This window comes from Lissotriton helveticus, chromosome 8 (assembly GCF_964261635.1).
Source record: "Lissotriton helveticus chromosome 8, aLisHel1.1, whole genome shotgun sequence".
In the NCBI taxonomy this organism is placed as follows: Eukaryota; Metazoa; Chordata; class Amphibia; order Caudata; family Salamandridae; genus Lissotriton; species Lissotriton helveticus.
Window position 1 is genome coordinate 159,929,556 of NC_136069.1, and position 18,296 is coordinate 159,947,851.

The 18,296-nt window shown below is 50.7% G+C and overlaps 1 protein-coding gene across 6 annotated transcripts in view; it reads left to right on the plus strand.

Annotated features, from left to right (window-relative positions):
- PRDM15 (PR/SET domain 15) overlaps positions 1-18,296 on the plus strand; it is a 371,830-nt gene that overhangs the window by 299,754 nt on the left and 53,780 nt on the right. The gene's annotated exons all lie outside the window — the stretch shown is intronic.

Below are 18,296 nucleotides of genomic sequence, written 5' to 3' on the forward strand. Positions count from 1 at the left end.
GTTCTTTCCTCAACCAGATTCTGTGGCAGAACTTGCTCTACACACCTTAGATTTTAAACGAGCATTACTTCATTACATAGAAAGGACTAAACCTTTTTGTAAAACTCAACAACTCTTTGTTGCTTTTGCTCCACCTCACAAAGGTAATCCAATTTCTAAATCTGGTATTGCATGGTGGATAGTCAAATGTATTCACACAAACTATGCAAAAGCAAAGAGGACTTTAACAATTCCCCCAGAGTGCATTCCACTCACAAACTGGGGGCTTCTATGGTTTTCTTAGGAAACATTCCCATAGCTGACATCTGTGAAGCTGCAACATGTAATACAACTCACACATTTACAAAACACTACTGTGTAGCTATGTTAGCAAGACAACAAGCTAATGTAGGCCAGGCAGTTCTTCGTACACTCTTTCAAACCACTGCAACAGCTATAGGTTAGCCACCGCTTTGGGAGATTACTGCTGTATAGTCTATGCAAAGCATGTGATCTACATCTCCCATGCCTCGAACGGAAAATGCTACTTACTGAGTATGCATCTGTTCTTGGCATGTAGAGCTGTAGATTCACATGCGCCCACCACCTTCCTGGGTACCTATACCTTTTGCAGTAGTATCTTAGTTAGATACATACACATTGCCCTCTATATTCTACTCTTACTAACTCCATTCTCACACTCTGCGGGAAAACAATCTAACAAAGGAGTTGATGCCCATGCACACTATCACCGAAAGGAGGAATCTGAAAGAGACACGTTAGTATTAGATTCCTTACCTTAGAATATCCCCAGGCGTCAGACTGGATCTGGAAATTTTTGCGTAGCAGTACCCTTGCGCGTCGGTAGGCGTCGTCTGCGGCTCCGCGTCCGTCGTCGGCGTCGTGGGCGCCGTGATGACGTCGTCGGAGTACTTAGACGCCGCCTCCGCGTGCTGACGTCAGTTCTTCTTTTTTCCGCGCCAGCTAGCGCAGATCTGGAAAAAGCAGTAACCCTAGTCAATTTTGACTAACTTTTTTTGATCCTTTTTGATCGCGATTTCGAAGTCTCCGACTCCGAAACGGTGCCGATAGGGATGCCCGGCTTCAAGCATTGTGACGATTGCGACCGGCTGATGTCGGTCACGGATCCTCACCGTGTGTGTTTGTGGTGTTTGGGCGTCGACCACGACGACAAGGCCTGCTCCGACTGCCGGGCCCTCTCTTCGAAAGACAGGCGGGAGCGGTCCCGTAGGCGCCTCGAACTCCGGCAGTCGGCCCCGCGCCGTGAGAGGTCCCGATCCCATGGGAGGTCGAGGGACAGGTCGCGGGCCCGGAGCCACCACAGCTCCGAGAGTAGGCCGCACTCCTCCGGGTCCAAGTCGTCGTCAGGTAAGCGGCACAAGAAGTCCAAGCGGCGTCATCGCTCCTCGGACTCCCCCCGACGCTCGCGCGATGTGGCCGGCGGTTCGGGTGACACCACCCACGCGGCTCCGTCGGAGTCGCGGGCGCCGCGTCCAGCTCCACACCCTCCGGTCCCTGGGCTGAACGCGTCGCCGGAGGAGATCGAGCGCTTCCTCATGGCCATGAGGAAACTCTCTCCTCCGATGGGCTCCGCGGCGCCTCCGGGCCCAGCGGACCCGTCTGGGAGCCCTAGCGGGTCGCCGGCTCAGGCCCCGACGCCGTCGGGTGCTTCGGCCCCGACGCCGCCGATGCCTTCGGGCCCGGCGCCGCAGGTCACTGTTTTCCCGACGCCGCCGGCGCCGAGGGGTCCAGTTGTTCCTAAGCCGCCGGCGCCTTCGGGCCCGGCGCCGCAGGACGCCGCTGGTCCTCCTTCGGGATCTGGTTCGTCGCCGGTGGATCTGACGACCTCCCCGGCGTCGGACCCTCAGGTGTCGCCTCCAGCACCGTCCTCGGGCGGCGCCGACCCCGGTCCTCCTTCCGTTCCTGTTCGGCCGTCGGGACGGCCCCGTTGGGCGCCGCTCCAGACGCCGTTAAGTGAATTTCACTTTTATGAACAGGCCCCATTGGTTGAGGACCCTGAATTTCAGGAGATGGGTGAAGGAGAGGACTGGGAGGGGTCTGAGGACCCTCTGACCAGGGAGTGTCAGTCTCATGAGGACTGGACAGGAGACCTTGGGGAGGCCAGTGGCCTGGACACCTCTCCAGACACTGGGTTTGTCTCCCCTCCTACCGTGGCTTCGGAGGAGGGGGCAACGTATAGTGTGGTGCTGATGAGGGCTGCCAAGGCCTTGGGCCTTGAGCTCCCCGTCGCGGCCGTGAGGACTAACCTCCTCACTGAGGTCCTTAAACCGCAGTCAAGCTCGGCCGAGCCTCTGCTGCCTTTTAATGAGGCCTTGACTGACGTTCTTCTGGGCACTTGGTCCAAGCCCGCTACGGGTTCTCCCGTAGATAGGAACGTGGCCAGACGCCACCGCCCAGCCCCGGGCGACCCATGTTTTCTGTCCTCCCACCCTACCCCCGAGAGCCTGGTCATCCAGGCCTCCAATTCCCAAACCGCATTCCCGTCGGCCCCGCCGGATCGGGAATCCAAGAGATATGACCAGTATGGGAAGAAGATCTTCTCATCCATTAGTTTAGGCCTGCGGTCTTCCAACACCGCCTGCCTCTTGGGACGTTACACCCACTCTGTGTGGGATAAGGTCGCGGAAGTGCTGCCAGAGTGTCCGTTGGAGGTACGGGCCAAACTCGGCCAAGCCCTTGTGGAGGGCAGGGATGCAGCCAAGTATTCCATCCGGTATGGGCTGGATACCACTGACTCACTGGGTTGAGCGATGGCAACGACGGTGGCGGTCAGACGCCACGCCTGGCTGAGGTCCGCCAACTTCTCGGCAGATGTCCAGAGCACGCTCATGGACATGCCGTTCGATGGCCGTCGCCTTTTTGGCGACAAGGCAGACCATGCGCTTGAGCGTTTTAAGGACTCCAGGGCTACGGCCAAGTCCTTGGGCCTCTCGGCCCAACGCCAGCAATCGGCTGCCTATCACTCCTTTCGTGGCCACGGAAGGGGTGCGCCCACACGTGCCGCCAGCCACGCACCGCAGGGCAATACCCAACGCGGTGGCGGCCGTGGGAACCGCCGTCCAGGCGGTCGGGGGCAGCGGCGAGGTCAGTCCACACCTTCCCCCGCAGCATCCGCCTCAAAACCCTCCTAGTCCGTGCTTTCAGGCCCATGTGACGCTAGTGGGAGGCAAGGTTCGCCATCACCACCTCGACTGGCGCACTGTCACGTCGGACAGGTGGGTGCTGCAGATTGTCCGAAGGGGCTACTCCCTCCCCTTCGAAACGACTCGTCCAGCCATGCCACCGCAGAACCACCGTGTATCGGGGGATCACTTGCGACTTCTGCAGGAGGATGTTACGGCCCTCTTGGCCAAGGGGGCCATCGAGCGCGTTCCTGGGCCAGAAGTAGGGTGTGGTTGCTACTCCCACTACTTTCTGGTACCCAAGAAGGGCAAAGGGGGCCTACGCCCTATCTTGGACCTACGGAACGTCAACGGCTTCCTCCGGAAGGAGAAGTTCAAGATGCTGACACTGGCTCAGGTCCTGGCTGCCCTGGACCCAGGAGACTGGATGGTAGCGTTGGACTTGCAGGACGCTTACTTTCATATCCCAGTCCTGCCTGCCCATCGGCGCTACCTGCGGTTCATGGTGGGCCACGAGCACTTTCAATTTACCGTGCTCCCCTTTGGCCTTACCAGCGCCCCACGGGTGTTCACGAAGGTGATGGCGGTGGTCGCAGCTCATCTGCGCAGGTTAGGGGTTTCAGTCTTTCCCTACCTCGACGACTGGTTGTTGAAGGCGGGCTCGCCCCAGACAGTCGTCAGTCACCTCCAGACGACGGCAGACCTCCTGTACCTGCTGGGGTTCTCCATCAATGTGCCGAAGTCACACCTGTGTCCCTCTCAGAAGCTCCTCTTCATCGGAGCGGTTCTGGACTCGGCGCGGTTTCGGGTTTATCCGCCCGAACAGCGGGTCCGGGATATTCAGGCTCTGATTCCCATCTTTCAGCCGTTATCCCGGATTTCGGTCAGGTTGACGCTGCGGCTTCTGGGGCTGATGGCCTCCTGCATCCTACTGGTGCATCACGCCATGTGGCGGATGCGGGCTCTGCAGTGGGACCTGAAGTTTCAGTGGGCCCAGCATCAGGGCAACCTATCCGACCACGTCCTGATCTCGGAGGGCACTGCGAGACAGCTGCAGTGGTGGCTTACGGACCGCGATATGGTCAGCGGCAGATCCCTCTCCCTTTCCCCAACCGGAGCACGTAGTTGTGACGGACGCGTCCCTCCAGGGCTGGGGAGGCCACTTGGGAGAGGCGGAGATCAGAGGCCTCTGGTCTCCGGCGGAGACCCGGCTCCACATCAACCTGTTGGAGCTCAGGGCGATTCGTCTGGCACTGAAGGCATTCCTCCCCTCTGTCCGGGGGAGTGTAGTGCAGGTGTTCACGGACAACACCACCGCCATGTGGTACTGCAACAAACAAGGCGGGGTGGGGTCATGGATCCTTTGTCAAGAGGCTCTTTGCCTTTGGCTATGGCTGGAACGCCAGGGCGTGACCTTGGTGGCTCAACACCTGGCAGGTTCTCTGAACGCCAGGGCGTACGAGCTCAGCCGTCGGTGCATGATGGATCACGAATGGCGTCTGAACTCTGACGTGGCGCAAGGCCTCTTTCAGCGATGGGGAGAGCCTTGGTTAGATCTATTCGCCACCGAAGAGAACACGCAATGTCATCAGTTCTGCGCGTTGGAATTTCCAAGGCGGCACTCGCTCGGAGACGCTTTTCGTCGCGAGTGGAGTTGCGGTCTGTTGTACGCCTTTCCGCCTATACCACTTCTGCCCAGAGTGCTGAAGAAGATCAGGCGCGACCGGGCCCAAGTCATCCTTGTGGCTCCGGACTGGGCTCGAAGGTACTGGTATCCAGAGCTACTCAGTCTGTCAGTCGATCCCCCGGTTCGTCTGCCTCTTCAGGAGGACCTTCTGTCGCAGCAGCAGGGGACGGTCCTCCACCCGAACCTGTCCAGTCTCCACCTCCATGCTTGGAGATTGAGCGGCGACAGTTGAGGCCATTTGACTTGCCTCCTGAAGTTTGTAACGTCATTCTGGCAGCCAGGCGTCCCTCCACAAAGTCGGTATACGCCTGCAGGTGGAACAGATTTGTGGCATGGTGCACAGCAAAGACTGTGGATCCCCTTAATGACCCTCTTTCTGAAGTCCTTCTCTTCCTTCTTTCTCTTGCCCAGCAGGGCTCTGCTCTGGGCACTATCAAGGGCTACCTTTCTGCCCTTTCGGCCTTTCTCCGGCTACCTGATCAGCCTTCTTTGTTCAAGTCCCCTATTGTAAACAGATTTCTTAAGGGCATCACTCACACGTTTCCTCCTGTTCCGTTTGTGATGCCTCAGTAGGACTTGAACCTGGTTTTAACATTCCTGATGTGCGCTCCCTTTGAGCCACTTCACAACTGTCCTCTTCGCCTTCTGACCTTGAAGACTGCTTTCCTGGTTGCCATCACCTCTGCCAGGAGAGTGAGTGAGCTCCAGGCTCTTTCTTGTACTCCACCTTTCCTTTCTGTCCATCCGGACAAAGTGGTGCTTCGTACCAAACCTTCTTTCCTGCCCAAGGTTGTCACGGCCTTTCACATCGGGCAGTCTATCACCTTGCCAACCTTCTTCCCGCCACCGCAACCCTCTAAAGAGGAAGAGCGGCTCCACCGTCTGGACCCAAAATGTGCGCTCTCATTCTACTTGGATCGCACACGCCAGTTCCGGGTGGATGACCAACTCTTTGTTGGTTACGTGGGCGCTAAGAAGGGGAAAGCGGTGCACAAGAGGACCATCTCTCGGTGGATCATCCTGTGTATCCAGGCATGCTACTCCTTGGCTAGGAAGGAGCCCCCGGTTGGACTGCGGGCTCATTCTACCCGAGCGACGGCGACTACCACTGCCCTGGGCAGGGGTGTGCCCTTACAAGACATCTGTCAGGCAGCTACGTGGGCATCGCTGCACACGTTTGCAAGATACTACTGCCTGGACAGCCAAGTCCGGAGGGATGGCTTCTTTGGCCGTTCCGTCCTCCAGGACTTTCTGGTGTGATTATTGGTTCGCAGACCCACCACCGGGGTTGGTATTGCTGGGGTATCTATTCTAAGGTAAGGAATCTAATACTAACGTGTCTCTTTCAGATGCACAAGTTACTACTTGTGTAACCATATATCTGTAAGAGACATTAGTTAGTATTAGATTCCTTACCGACCCACCCATCCTCCCCGTTCTGCGAACCAATATCTAGGGTTAGGGTTGTCCCCTTTCAGGGCCCTAGTTTCAATGGCACCAGTGTTGGTTTTTAACATGGCTCTGCGTTTCTGGTGCGGAAAAGCTGTGTCTAAGAACTGACGTCAGCACGCGGAGGCGGCGTCTAAGTACGCCGACGACGGACGCGGAGCCGCAGACGACGCCTACCGACGCGCAAGGGTACTGCTACGCAAAAATTTCCGGATCCAGTCTGACGCCTGGGGATATTCTAAGGTAAGGAATCTAATACTAACTAATGTCTCTTACAGATATATCGTTACACAAGTAGTAACTTGTGCGTAACCTACAACGTGACTGGAAAAGACTTCTTTGAACAAAAATAAAGTGCAAACATCCGGACCCAACACTAGATGGCATACTTACATGAAGCGTGTGAATCTACTGCTCTCCATGCCAAGAACAGATGCATATTAAGTAAGTAACGTTTTCCCTTCAAGATTTCTGTGGCTTGGCAATATTTAGAGGAGCTACTAAGTAATCTATGTGAACTCCAGGTGTAGAAATGGCACCTATATAAGGATGGGTGTGTGTTCAAAGATTTTTTGTCAGTTTAAGTAATTAATCTGTAGTGGCTTCTGCTAAACACATTTGTCACATAGGATTAGCAGAATCTTGAGTACTGTGTTCACTGATGTGCTGGTTCAAGCATGCACCAGTCAACTGCTTGTGCGCTGCGGTGATTTTCGCACTACGCGGCTGTTTTTAAAAAGCCACGTTACATGACGAGCTCAGCTCGTCCTCAGCGTGCGAGCGGCACAACTGATGACGAGCTGAGCTCGTCATCAGCGCCGAAGGGGTTAAAGACTCGGTCTACCGTGGTTCCATAAAGGCTGAAACCATGCCTGATTTTCAGGATATTAACAAAAGATAACATTATATGTAGTGGAGCTAATTAATATAGTTGGTGGTTATCCTGAAAATGTCATGGATAGGGTCCTTCTGATTTATGTTGGACACTTGTCTGTTGAAGTAATGTTAGTTGTAGCTTGACAGGTTGCATGCCAGGATATCGTCCCTACATTTGCCTATCAAAGTTTGCCTTTGCACGCACAGTTTAAAAGCAGAATTCTGGCTATGCTTGATTTTGCGCATAAATTGTTAATTTGGAAGTTGGTTGACACTTAGTGCTGTTGAATGGCTTCCACCCACTTGTGATACCTTGGAGGCCAAAGTGATGCCGCTCTTTGTGGGCCTGTTGTTGGTCAGAGAAGACATACAGTGGTCTTCTCTTCAGGACGTTATCCTAGCAGCTCACTCAGTGACAATTCCTTGGCTCAGGTTCATCAAAGAGATGCTAGAGTTTATTGGGGTGCCCGAATTGTGGACTAATACAGCCACCATAATCTTACCTTTAAAAAAACAGTACTAATGAAGTTCTACTGGTCACCGGTAGACGCCAAAGCAGCTGCAAGTGTAGATCTCCATGCACTATAATTAAAAGTTCTTAGTTTTAAGTCTATATTTAGATATGAGCTTTTTTGGGATTAGATTACTGCTCCCTCCGACAGGAAACTATACTTTCAATTTAGAGTAGGCACACTCTCTTTGAGAAGTTCAAAAGATGGGGTGACCCTGTGTCCCTCAGAACCTGGGTAATTAGACGATTAAAGAAAAATTGGTTCTGTCGGGTAGAACTGATATTGATTATGGGTACAGTTAATGTAAAAACGAAAAGATAAACTCTCTCAATACACACAAATATTCAAAAGACAGTACTCAATCAATCAGTTCTGCTCTCCAAGGTGTTTGCTCAAGCGTTTATCAGAATTACTTCATTCCATGATAAGCAATACAAATTTTTACAATAAATACAAGGCGCCTTGTATTTATTCACCCACAGCCCAGCTCTTTCGCTCAGTATTATATTGTATTCATATTTCTTCTTAATGAGTTCTTGTAGTGTTGCTGTGTATTGTGTGTCTCCTGCGTGTGTCCTCTCTAGTCTTTTGATGTCAAGCTCGAGCTGGGACAGATGCTGGTTTGTGTTTTTGTTGATTTTGGCTTTGATGTTTATTATTGTCCCCCTTACTGTCGCCTTCAATGCATCCCATATGATCCTAGGGTCCGAGTCTTTGGTGGTGTTATGCATAAGGCAGTCTTTTATTGCCTCTTCTATTCTGGATTTATTTTCTTGGTCTTGTTGAACCTCCATCTACGGAGGATGTCCTTGTGGCAACCACTCGGCTTCAAGCTGATGCATGAGTGATCTGAGACTAGTCTAGGTGCGATGGCTGTGTCCTCTATTAGTTGTGTATGTGTCCCTGTGATCAGTATGTAATCTATCCTGCTGTATGAGTTGTGTGTGTTGGAGTAGAAGGTGTAGTCTCTAGTGTCCGGGTTTTGGAGTCTCCATGGGTCTTTGAGGTTGAGACTGGAGCACAAGTTCTTTAAAGTGTTTTGCGCAGTCGGGGCTGGGAGTGGATATGTGATTGTCTAAAGTGTGGTCAAGCGCAATGTTGAAATCCACGGCAACCACCATGAGATCGTTCTGCGGTATGTTTTCTAGTTTGCGCGTTATCCCCTCCCAAAATCTGGGGTTGTCTGTGTTCGGGCCATATATGTTTGCCACGTGTATGTCTTCTTCCCCTCTTTTTAGATGGACTATCAGAGTTCTCCCCTCATCGTCGTGGTGTTGTGCTTCTATTGTTAGTCTGGAGTTCCTAGTTATTATGGTGATCACCCCGTGTTTCTTCCCCACTGTCGGTGAGCATGCTACCTGGGCTATCCATTTGGCTTTCATTCTCTCTGAGTCCTCTAGGGATAGTTTTGTCTCCTGCAGTAGGATAATATCTCCTTTGGTCTTAGGTAGGTAATACAGAATTTTCCTCCTTTTGACTGGGTGGGTGAGACCTTTTACGTTAAGGGAGACTTATCTTTAAGTTAGCTGCCAGGGTGTGTCTGTTAGGCTGTGTAATTGGTGCTGGGGTGTGGTTGCTGTACCACATTGTTCTATACCCTCCCTTACATGTCTAGAGCATGCATGCTCCCTGTTTGGGCCCTCTATGTACTTTGGTGGTGCTGACCGCTGATTATAGGATCGCGGATATGTGGCTGCGGTCCTCCCGCATGCTCCGGTTATAGTGTTTACCCCTGTGCAGATATGTAGAGATAGATAGGTGTTGATAGTATAGAAAAGAGTGGTTTGAAGTAGGACAGTTAAACAAGACAAACATTCCCCCCTCCCCTCAACCTCCTTCCCCCCTCCCCTCCCCCCTTGCTCCCCTCTCCCCCCCTTTTATATATTGTCGTGTGTAGGACGTGTGACGACAAGAATGCCGAACCGTCTCCCCGGGAGGTATTCTATAGTGTGGTATTGTATACTTTATAAAACACACAAGATGATGGATGGACTGTTGCACAATGGCAAAACATTCAACCCCAGTCACAGATCTGGGTTTAATCCATCGTATTTTGCTCACCAAGCCACCCCAGTTCAGACATGGCCATATGCAAATCTGTCTTGACCCTGTGCCTCATGGGAACAGTCCAGAACGAACTGCCAAGCCATGTCTTCCCTGGACCGGAATCAAGCATCCTAGGACCGGTTTCTGGCTATCAGCCTTCATCAGCCTGGATAGCTTGACTCCAGTGGCCTAGTGAGCACGGGACCCACGTCTGGGCATACCCGGGCTTGGTGAGCAAAATAACAATGGATTAAACCCAGATCTGTGACTGGAGGTGAATGTTTTGCCATTGTGCAACATTCCGTCCATCATCTTGTGTGTTTTGCTGTTCACCCTATGTGGGAAGGGTATGTTGTGTGTTTTATTGTATACTTTATCCCACAAGTTGCCCTTTATGGAATCGGGATACCTACTGTGCAACATAGTGTCCCATTTGTACATACACGGTATGAGTCTTTACTTTGTTAGCCCCTGTACCCCCCTTCATCCTCCTCCCCTTTCTCATTTAAAAGGATATGTAGTCTGAAATCTGTTGGTGTTGGCTCGGCTCGGTTTCGATTCCGACCTGTCTCTTCGATTGGTTGCTGGCAGGACGGGTGGGGTCTTCTTTTGCACTTGTTTTGAGTCTTGAGGTAGATAAACTTAGTTCCTTTGTGGACCCTTTCCTGGGTAGTTGTCGCTGATTGAGACTGATTTTTGTAAAACTAATTAACGTAGGTCTGTTTTTATCTATGAATTTTAGTGATGAGTGTGTTTGTATTTGTACTTTTATGGCCCTGGAGGCTGAAATAAAGTTAATTGAATTGACATACAGTGGTTATTGGTCAGAATTAATGGTGAGTATTACTGTTTAACACTAGTATTCCATGGTTTTATGTGCTAGTAAAATTTAATTGAGTGATCAAGGCCATGGTTATTGAAGATAAGTTGAGGTTTACTCTAGAACCTGATATAAAAGGTTATAAACTCACACCAGCATGACCCTGACGTCTCGTTTCGTGCTCTTCCAATGTATTGACCATCTCCTCCAGGGAGTCTGTCTCGGCGTACCTCCCGCAGATCAGCTGATGAGTCTTGCTTCATGGCCGATAAGTCCTCTCGGAGGGAGGAGAAGAGCGATTCTAAGAAGGTGCGGCTGACTAGGGCCTTCGCGCGGTCTACTCCCTCTGTCTCTTCTGTGGCCTTCGGAGTCAGGCCATCAGGCTGCAGAATAGATGGCTTAAGCAACATGTCCTTCACTGATCTGTCCTTTTTCCCCTTGACGCAGGCCATTATAGGGTGCTCGTGCTTATAAACCAAGGCAGGTGCTGTAGCCGTTCACAGTAGGGCAGAGAGGGCAAGGGGATACCTACCTAGCTGGCTTGGGGAGCCCCTTTTTTATGCACTTTCCTGTTGGCCTGGGGCTTTCCCCAATATTCTCCCTTGTCTCAGGCTGACAGCACAGGCTGAGTCCTCTCCCTACGCTGGAGGCACCTCCATGGGTCTCCTAGGGCCCTGCAATACACTCCTGGTGGGGCAGCGCCCTGGAGGGTGTCTGCCGGTGAGCTAATGCGGCCTGCCACCTTTGCTTGTTCGGGGTGATAAGAGTTTCCTTAAGCGGGGGGGAAGGGTGAGGCCGGGGGCCACCACGGCTGTTTCCAGGCCTTCAGGCCATGCCCTATATTTCAAGCTGGGCCTCAGCTGCCCCGCCGCCCCTTGCACTTGCCCGCTTCTCCTTGCACCTCCGCGGCGTCTCTGCAAACTCTCCTGACCGCCAAGCTCCAATCCAAGTCCTCCGCTTCCACCGGGATGAGTCGTAGCCAGGAGAGCTAATCTGCTACTGTTCGCCACCACGTTGTGAGCCGTCGAGGGGCTTGATCTCCTCGCATGCGTGCAGCCGTTTCAGGCCGTTGGCTCAAGCCCCACCGGTCTCCGCTAAGGCCTCCGTCTCGCACTAGGTCCACGAGTTGGCCGGGGAACTCAGCCCCACCACACGCTATTTGCAGTAATGAGCCGTAGGCCTCTGGTCTCAGCCTCCCGTGGAATGCAAGCCGGTCTATTCTGAGGTCTGCGCGAGGCCATGCAGGGAGTCCCCTCTCACCCTGGCGGTGCAACTCATCAAGCCACAGCCCCGCGAATGCGGAAGCACCCCGGCTTGGCCTCGTCTGCTGGATCCACTGACCTCGCTTGCTCTCGGGTCCATAGAGATCCCTGATGCATCGCTTTTTCGTTATGTTGCCCCCTCGGCCGCACCGACAGGCCCCCTGCAATCTGCTGCATAAGTTTGAAACAGGTACGCTTCCTGATTTGGAGCCAGTGCAGTGATCTCAGAATAGGTACCGAAGGGGATTGGGATGGAAGATTTGGACTAGTCTGGCAGCGGTATTCTGCATTAGCTGTAGTCTAACATATAGGTCTTAATTAATGTAGGCCATAAGTGCATTGCCATAGTCTAAACGGCTAATAATTAGACCCTGAACCAGCGTTTTCTTGGCTTCTGACGGTATCCATTGGAAGATTTTTTGTAGCATTCCCATAGTGCAGTAGCATGTGGCCAGGGTCTGATTTGCATAGTCCTTCATGGATAACGTGTCATCTATTATTATCCTGAGATTTCGCACCGTAGATTTCAGTGTGGGACAAGGGCCCATGCTGATGGGCCACCATTCAGGTGACCAGAATAGTTTTTTGTTTGCCAAATAAAATCAATCACTACGTTCTTGCATGCATTGAGTTGTAGATAATTTTTTTGCATCCAGTTGGATATACGAAACATAAAGTTGATAAATCTGGTTCTTGTGTCGTCAGGGTTGGGTCCCAAGATGACAATTAGCAGGGTATCATCTGCATAGGAGATTACTTCAAAGCCATATGTTCTGATTACCCTAGCTACGGGTGCTACATACTTGTTAAAAAGGATATGGCTAAGCGCTGATCCCTGGGGGACCCCTATGTCAACCTTTGAGCTGCTGGATAATAAAGTTTCAATTTGGACAGTGCTGGAGTGATCTTTTAGAAATATTTTGAGACAGTTTAGAACTTTGCCTTCCACTCCAATCTCTTCAAGCCTCTGTATTAAAATTGCATGAGAGATGGTGTCAAAGGCCGCCATTATGTCCAGGAGGACCAGCACTGTTGACTGCCCGTCATCTAAAGAGAGTTTTATGTTATCTACTACCTCCACCAGTTCTGAAACCGGCCCTGAAACCTGATTTAGAAGGGTCAAGTAGTTGGTGCTGTTCTAGACAGGCCAATAGTTGTTTGTATTAACCAGGGATTCAATTATTTTCCCAGAGTAATGCAGCAGGGAGATTGGCCGATGGTTATTACATTCTATTTATTTCGTAAGGATTGGTTTGACCCTAGCCGATTGCCATTTGATGGGGACTTTCTCCAGGTTTAAGGAAGTATTAAAAAGCTTGGTAAAACTATTGAGTATGGTGGGAGACAGAGTGGGCAAGATGTGAGGTGGAGCTAAATCTTTAGGAGACCCTGATTTGATTCCCCTCCAGAATTAGTTCGGTAAGCACGTCAAGACATACTGTCCTGCATGTGTACATATAAATTTGAATTTACTATCATGGGATTACAGAGGGCGATATAGATCTTGTCAATTTTTCCTCTCTAAAGAAGATCTAAAATATCTGTTCAAATTTGTGAGGAGGGGCTGGCGCTCTGGCAAGGTGAAGGATAAGTAGATTCATTTATAATTCTGTGTAGTTCCTTTTGGGAGTTTGCTGCTCTGTCAGTTCTATTGACAATATAGGATTTCCTAGCTTCCTTAATGTTATCTAAATAATTTCTATGCGTGGGTTTATAGGCTATATTGTCCTCTATGGTTTTTGTTACCCCCCACTTAAGTTCAGCTCTTCTGTTTGCCTGCTTATCTATTTTCAATAAGTCGGTGAACCAGGGTGAGGTTTTGGACTTACTGTTTGCTTTACTAATGGCAGATGATCTCGGTGCAATTATGTTGAGTCTGGGTGATGGCTGTCTCCAAGACATCTAGTGCGAGATCTATGCTATCTTGCTGTTCCAAAATAGGTGGATTAAAATGGGAGGAAAAGGAGGCGAGATTGACTTTCCTCCATGGTCTAGTCAGTTTTTGTCTTTGAATGGATCCTACTTGTATGTGGAATTTCAAAAGACTATGGTCTGAACAGATCGGGGAAGAGGAGGGTCCACAATGATATTGGCTTCATTTGAGAATACAAGATCAAGTGTATGTTCTGCAATGTGTGTGGATTCGGTTACCCTTAGTCTTAGTCCTAATGTGTTAAGATTGGTGATTAGCTGATTAGTGCGAGTATCAGTGGATAGCTCTGCATGGAAATTAAAATCTCCAGTAAGGTGAACGTTATCTACTGCAAGTATGTGAGGAGCAATGATTTCAACCAGGCTGAAATTAGTTTTAGGACCTGGGGGGTCTAAAGACTCAGCGGTAGGACAAATATGCTCATGTTGTCTCGGATCCAATCAACTGTGGACCTAGGAAACAGTATGGTGTCCTTTGACTTTCAGGATGCATATTTTGATCTACCGATCCATTAGCTCCACACACATTATCTGCGGTTCCATGTGGGCCAGGAGTACTTTCAGTTTGCCATGCTCCCTCTTGGCCTTACCTGTGCCCCTAAAGTATTCACGAAAGATGTCAGTGGTGGCTGTTAATCTTCAGGTGGCGGGAGTCCCTGTGCTCTCGTATCTCGAAAACTAGGTACTAAAGTTAATCATGGGCCACCTCAGTATGATGGCGTAACTGTTAATGTCACTGGGTTTTACCATCAATGGGCCGAATCACCACCTGATTTCATCATAGAGGCTTCGATTAGTTTGGGGCGAACCTGGTCAAGTTCAGGACCTTTCTACCACAGCAACTAGTCCAAGACTATGATCTTAATGCTTCACGTTTCATCCCCAATACAGGCCAGACTGGCTGTGAGGCTTCTTGGCCTCTTAGCTTCATGTATCGTCCTTGTCAACCACACCAGATGGAATATGAGAGTCCTGCAGTGGGACCTGAAATCTCAGTGGGCCTAGCATTATTTTTAGGATTGCAGGTGTTCATATCTGGCACTGGCACATTGGTGGTAATTCCTAGTGAGATCTACTCCTTGACAAGATTGTGGTTTCCCTTGCAACATGCTACCCCTGTCACAATGGTGGTAATCACTGACAGCATATTGTCCCTCGCACAACGGTGTTAATTCCTGGCAACATGTTTGTCCTGGTACATTCATTAAAACTCCTGGTAACATAGTCCCCGGATAATGGTGGTTTTGCTGGTAGAATGCCATGCCATGCCAGCTACAGTGGTAGTAATCCCTCGCAACATGCCCTCTGTGCCACAAGGATGGTAATTTCTGCAACATGTTCACCGTGGCACAAGGGTAGAAATCCCTGGCATATTGTGGGCAGTCACGATATGATGATGCAAAGGCACAAAAGCAAATAATTTTGAATACATTAAACCTCAGGTTATGCCAGTGATCCTATGTAGTCAGAATATTATTGTACACATTTAGATAATCTTGCTAAATCCCAAGACCAATATCTTTGCCAATTCCCAGGTAGAGGAGAGAGAGTTGCGAAAAGGTTCAAATTTAAACAGAAGGAAAGAGTGGAAGGATTTAGGTGTATAGCAAATGGAAATCAAGCCTTTGATTGCCAGTGGGTACTTTAAAGTTTTTTTTGGGCTGTTTTGGATTTACAAATGCCCAATAAGTATTTAATTGAAGGGCTAATTGGGGGCAATTCTACATTAAAAGATATCAAAAGCAGATCATTTGCAGACGGTCTTCAACAACACACAGACTGACCTTCTTTGTTCTTGATTTGACTTTGAATATCTGTGATGCTGTGAATGCGAGACCTCCCATGAGATGTATTCATAGGTGCTTCAGTCCCAGACAACAAACTATACAGAGAACAGAGACTCTATTCCTAGTAATCCTACTGTTCCCTTAGTGGTGACAGTGGAGGATCTCAAGGACTAAAGTCCCCTTGCAGAACCCCCTTCCTTCTGAACTAAATTCGATGAGCATTTCAGTGCAGCATTACAGCCCTCACATTGGGTAATTCATTGTTTAGGGAAAAAGATTCAACATACACCAGTCGTCGTCGGTCAATCTGCTGGAACTGAGAGTACTTTAGCAGGCTTCAAAGAACTTCCTCACCTAAATACGCCCATTGCGCCGCCACCCCCCCACCCTACCCCGCCTGGGGACTTCATGTAATATGTGCCCCTCGAGTTCATAGTTTTTGTCATCCAAAGAAGAAATAATAGTTTTTGCAGGTTCCCTATGACTTAAAGTATTTCTAAGTGAGTGTAGTTGGAAATTTGTTTTGAACTCTGAGTCAAAATGAACAGCATGATGGATACTGCTGTTCATTCTGGAATAGTGATGGAATAGTGATGCACTTGCATTCATTAATTGAGTGGCATCCGTGATCTTCCATATGAGTGGAATAACTGCTGCTCTTTTTTCAGGCTAGTACAATTTGGCATTTCAAGCAAGCAAATGTTTTATTGGCAAAGTCCACTTCTAATGTTACTCAACAATTCTTTCTGTACTGTTGTACAGTTGCACTGCCGCCAGAAACTACCCTTTCTGTTTTTCTCCGTAATATACTCAATCAATCAATCAATCAAGGGCATTTGTATAGCGCGCTACTCACCCGGAAGGGTCTCAAGACGCTGGGGGGGGAGGGGTCCGCTACTGCTCGAAGAGCCAGGTCTTGAGGAGCTTCCTGAAGGAGAGATGATCCTGGGTCAGCCGCAGGTGGATCGGGAGGGAGTTCCATGTCTTGGCTGCCAGGTAGGAGAAGGATCTTCCCCCGGCGGTGGCCTTGCGGATGTGTGGTACGGTGGCGAGGGCGAGGCTGGTCGAACGTAGCTGGCGGGTGGGTGCGTAGAAGGTCAGGCGGTTGTTGAGGTACTTGGGGCCCAGGTCGTGGAGTGCCTTGTGTGCGTGGGTGAGGAGCCTGAACGTGATCCTCTTGCTGACGGGGAGCCAGTGCAGGTCTCTCAAATGGCCGGAGATGTGGCTGTGTCGGGGGATGTCCAGGACGAGTCGTGCGGAGGCGTTCTGGATGCGCTGGAGTCTTTTCTGAAGTTTGGCTGTGGTTCCGGCGTAGAGGGTGTTTCCGTAGTCCAGTCGGCTGTTGACGGGTGCCTGGGTGACCGTCTTCCTGGTTTCGGTGGGGATCCATCGGAAGATTTTGCGGAGCATGTGCAGGGTGTTGAAGCATGATGACGAGACGGCGTTGACTTGTCTGGTCATCGAGAGGGAGGAGTCCAGGATGAAGCCCAGGTTGCGTGCATGGTCCGTTATTTTGGGGGTGGTGCCCAGGGCAGGGGGCCACCAGGAGTCGTCCCAGGCGGAGGGCGAGGATCCCAGGATGAGGACTTCCGTCTTGTTTGAGTTCAGTTTCAGGCGGCTGTTGCAGAGACTTGCTTATTTGGACCTCTCCATTCACTAGCTATCAAGCTTAGCCTCTCTGTTGCTGTAATTTGTTAAGCCAACCGCAGAACCTAAATTCTTGTGATCTACTGGCTATCTGCTCTGGTCTCTATTACTGTCTTAGCAAACCAAGTGCAGAGCTGAGCTCCTTTCCTTGCTGCATTGGCATGTGGATTTCCTTTAGAGCCTATGAGCTATAATTCTCTCTCATATATGCAGGAGACACTAGGTAGTGAAAGATTTGTATAAAGCAGGGTAACCGGCTCTATAACCAGGGTAATCAGGTCTAAGACCAGGGTGACCCAGGAAAGAAGCAGCTCCATTTAGTCGAAGAGCCAGGTCTTGATTGTCTTCCTGAAGATGTTCAGAGAGGGGAAACATCTGATTTCGACTGGGAGCTCGTTCCAGGTCTTGGCTGTGATGGGGGAGAAGGCCCTTCCACCCGTTCTGGCTCTGCGGATGCGCAGGGTTTCGGCGAGGGTGAGGTCGGTGGAACTGAGGTTTCTCTTTGGTATATGGAAGGAGATTCTGTCGTTGAGGTATTTGGGACCGGTGTTGTGGAGGCGTGGGCGAGTATCTTGAAGGTAATTTTCTTCTCGACAGGGAGCCAGTGGAGGTCCCACAGGTGCTGGGTGATGTGCTCTTGTTGACGGATGCCGAGGACGAGTCTGACTGCGTTGTTCTGTATGGTTTGGAGTTTGAGGAGCAGATACTTGTTGATTCCAGAGTAGAAGGCATTCCCGTAGTCCAGTCTGCTGGTTATGAGTGTGTGGGTGACGGTTTTTCTTGATTCAGGGGGGATCCATTCGAAGGTCTTGCGAAGGATGCAAAGGGTGTTGAAGCAGGTGGAGACAGCGTTGACCTGTCTGGTCATGATGAGGGAGGAGTCCAGCACGATGCCGAGGTTCTGGCATGGTCGATGGGGGTGGTGGGGTGCCGAGGGCGGTGGGCCACCAGGTGATGTCCCAGGCGGTGGTGGTCCGAGGACTAGGACCTCTGTCTTCTCTGAGTTGAGCTTCAGGCAGCTGCTGCTCATCCAGGACGTGATGGCAGCTGAGTCTGGTGGTGACGGGGTCCTTGGTGAGGGAGAGGATGAGCTGGGTGTCGGCGTAGGAGACTGTTGAGTCCGTGTTGTCTGACG